Source organism: Pteropus medius, unplaced genomic scaffold (assembly GCF_902729225.1).
Source record: "Pteropus medius unplaced genomic scaffold, Ma_sr-lr_union100, whole genome shotgun sequence".
NCBI lineage: Eukaryota > Metazoa > Chordata > Mammalia > Chiroptera > Pteropodidae > Pteropus > Pteropus medius.
Window position 1 is genome coordinate 13,515,188 of NW_024349797.1, and position 3,818 is coordinate 13,519,005.

At 44.8% G+C, this 3,818-nt stretch overlaps 1 pseudogene; it reads left to right on the top strand.

Annotated features, from left to right (window-relative positions):
* The first annotated feature begins 3,432 nt into the window (after nucleotides 1-3,432).
* LOC120619938 (uncharacterized) lies at nucleotides 3,433-3,548 on the top strand (annotated as a pseudogene).
* Nucleotides 3,549-3,818: the final 270 nt, after the last annotated feature.

A 3,818-nucleotide genomic window follows, 5' to 3' on the forward strand; every position in this document is an offset into this window, starting at 1 on the left:
TGCAAACTTTCTTGGCTTTCTACCACCAAATCCTTAATATATATACAGATATGACCTTGATCAGCTTCCTCACTCTCCTTATTCTCTTGGTTTTATATCCTGTTTTTAATTTCTTGGCTTAAAATGTTGCACTCCATACCCTATAACGTATTTTGCAGATGTGTTACCATCCAGAGTCTAAGAGGAGAGGCAACAAAATAAGAAAAATCAATATATCACAGACACTTTACTGCATTTATAGACAAGCATTTTCACTGTTCACCAGTGAAAACCTTTATAACCTGCCCATCTTAGTAAACCATGCTTAGAGTGGAAAGTAGGTTATTCTAAATCAAGGATTGGTTTACATTAATGTGGAAAGCACTTAGTCAAAAATGTTACTACACCCAGCCCAACAGGCAGTATAAACTACTTTCACCAAAACAGTCCATGGCAAATGATATTGGTCAAAGCATTATCAATCGCCTTCAACATTAAAAAAAATAGGAAGTTGGTCTGAATAATACATTCGTAAACTGGGCGGACAGACACCCAGAGAATGAGAAATCTGAATGCCTCATCTGGCAACCGGGTCTCTGGCAATGCAATACCGTTAACAAACGGAGAAATGCCAGAGACACATTCTGCTGACCGAACCTTCATTAGCAGAGGTACAAACAGCATCGCGCGTACAGGGACACATTACATGACTGGGGAGCAGTAGAAGGGGAGGAAAAAAAGAGAGCTTAAGTGTAAAAGTACTAGTAAATATTAAAGCCATGTCAAATGGGCTAGAAAACACACCGTGAACCTTGATGTAAATGAATCTTTTTGTTTTATTCTGTTTTGGATTCGCTATACTCAGAATAAGCGAGAATAATGCGTCTCTCAGCTGTGGCTTTTCCTACAGCCCAGACTCTCAGCTCTGGCAGGTGTGGCCTCTGAGTGGCCAGGACAGCAGATCTGGCTGGGGTCGCAGGGCTGTAGGATGATGGCAGCAAGCTGATTTCTCTCCCCTCCGATTCCTGTCCTATTCCATTTTCAGGCTTTTAAGGCTCAAAGTTGCAGGAAGAACACTGTGCATAAAAATGCTTACGATTATCCTTTAACAACCTCAGCCAGCTCCTGGGATTTTACCATTTTATTTTTATAAGAAAGCAGGAAACAACAAGCTGGCTGTTGCCAATACTGAATCACCTGATGTCTAAAGATATTTAAAAACTGAGGACTTCATTACTGAGGAGGAGTTAGTGCTTCTGGAGAATTCAATAATTGAGTGTTACTGCAGGAGCCTGAATATCCATCCATCCAGCTTACTTCCATCCAAAGCTCCTCTTTATCCTGACCTTGATTTGGCTGAAAACTGAGTAGATGCCAGGGATGGAGTAAATGTGGGCAACTGAGGACGAGTAAATCCAGTGGTTTAGATAAGGAAAATTCTCTATATGAGAGAAATCTACTTAAAGATTTCTACAACGCCCTTTTAAAGTACCTAAGTCGCTGATCACTATTCTAGTCACCCTGCTGTGCCGTCTGTGTAATCTATACTGTAGCAGTGAAGAAAGATTTGGATTGACCACCCACATGCTCTTACCTGGCCCCTACTGTAAATGACCAGTTCACCTGGGGTCTCTTTCTAGCTCAAAGTAAGCTGTTTCTTGTCCTGCTAATTTCAAAGCTTTCAAACATATGAATTTATTGGCTCTATATTCTATAGTGTTCTTTTGGATGGTTTCTCTAAATGATATCTAACTATTAGTAAATCGAGGATTTATTAAGTGCTTATTGAGAACTGGTGCTCAGAAGAACATGGCATTGCGGGGAGAGGGAATTAAAAGCCACATTGTATGGCTTCTAGGAAGATAATGACATACTTATGTGGTTCCAACCTTCTATGATTCTACCTGAAGAGATAAGAAATGCCTATAAAAAGGTTGGTGGTTATGGCCCTGAGTGGCTGCAGGTTGTGGAGGCTGCAAATAGATGCTCAAAGTTCATTTGAAAACGTTACATGAAATTAATTGACAGTGTGTATCAACCCCAGTAATTCAGAGAAGCATGTGGTTGAGGTCTTTTGTAGAAGAATCTGAGGCCACTCAGCAAAACACCCATTCACATGGCAAATCAAAAGACAACGGTGGGAGGGGTGTGGCTTGCATAGGGGGAGGATGAGGGGACCCTCCACACTCAGTCACTTAAATGTCAGTGACTTGTGAAAGGACGCTGCTGTGAGAAGCGGCCACTAGGGCCCCCTTCGACCTGCCGAAGTGGGTTTTCATCACCACACGACGGTGCCCCACGCTGCTCCGCTCCGCTCACCCTGCTCGATGCTGGGACAGCCAATGACTAATTACGGAGAACAGCAATGACACTTTCCCCTGGGACCCTCCAATCCTGGGGGTGAGCAGGGCAGGACCCACCCTCCCCACTGTACGGATGAGGAAATGGAGACTCTGAGGGACGACGGACTCGCTCAGCCATCACATGGCTGGTTAGTGATCAGCCCAAGACCAGACCAGAGCTTTTGGTGCCAGCCCTCTGTTCTGACACATGTATCACGATGGCCTCGACTTCGTTTCTCATCTTTCAGCTTTTTCCTCCCAGCACTAAACTCCTAGCTATCCTCTGTGGAAGAAGGCTGAGGATGGTATTTCACTAAGAATCCCCCCGAGGCAAAACCCCAAGCTACAAATGTGAAACGCGGGCATGTGGGCTCCTACTAGCAGAAACAATGCAGCACGGTCGCCACAAATGTCTCATTTCAATAATGCTCTCACAAAATTCCATGACCTTCAGCAACTACCAGCTAAACCCGCTTCATAACAAAGGAAGCCAACCAACAGGTTAAGAGGGCCTCGCCTCGCAGAAAGGCAGTTTGTGAACTGGCATTTGAGAACATTGATCCAGCTGGTCATTAAGACCAGCGCTGAGCCAGCAAATCCCCAGAGATGAGCGGCATCATCGCGAACAGCACACCCTGCGCCTGCTGGACTCACAGGCGTCCGCCACTCTCTGGGCCTTGCTCTCCCGGCTGCAGGACTTCGAACCACCAAGGGGATCCCGTGTTTTCTCTATACTCCTGAGCTTTCATCATTGTGAGAACTGGCTGGATGGTGACCAAGACCCACGCATCTCTACCAAGCAGCCTGGACTTTTTGTAACAGTCTAATGAAAAGCAAATCAAGAAATGAACTTTTTGTTAAGAACTCAGCAGCCAAATGTGAACTGGTATATCTATAAGAGAGAACGAGATACTACAACATGAATGAACCTTGAAGACATTATGCTAAGTAAAATTATCCAGACACAAAAGGACAAATACTATGTAATTCCATTCATAGGAGGTCCCTGCAGGAGTCAGATTTAAGACGTGGTTTCATAGTGTAGCGCTTAGCACGTCTGCTTTACACGCAGAGGTCCTGGGTTCGCGCCCCAGTGGAGCCACAGTCCATGGTCTACAGCCATGCCACCCTGAACAAGCCCGATGTCTGATCTCAGAAGCTAGGCAGGGTCGGGCCTGGTTAGTACTTGGATGGGAGACCACATAGGAAGACCAAGTGCTGTAGGCATAAATAAATTAAAAAAAATAAAAAAAGGAGTCAGATTCATAGAGAGTGGAGTGGTGGTTTCCAGGGGTGACGGGGAGCGGGAAGGAGGGAGTTAGTGTTTAATGGGCTCGGAGCGTCAGTTCTGCACAGCGAAAAGCATTCTGGAGACTGGCTGCCCAGCAATGTGAATGTACTTCACACTACTGGTCACACAACAGTTAAGATGGTATACTTTACGTCATGCGTACTTTACTACATTTGTACATTTGTAAATGTAAAATGAAAGAAAGA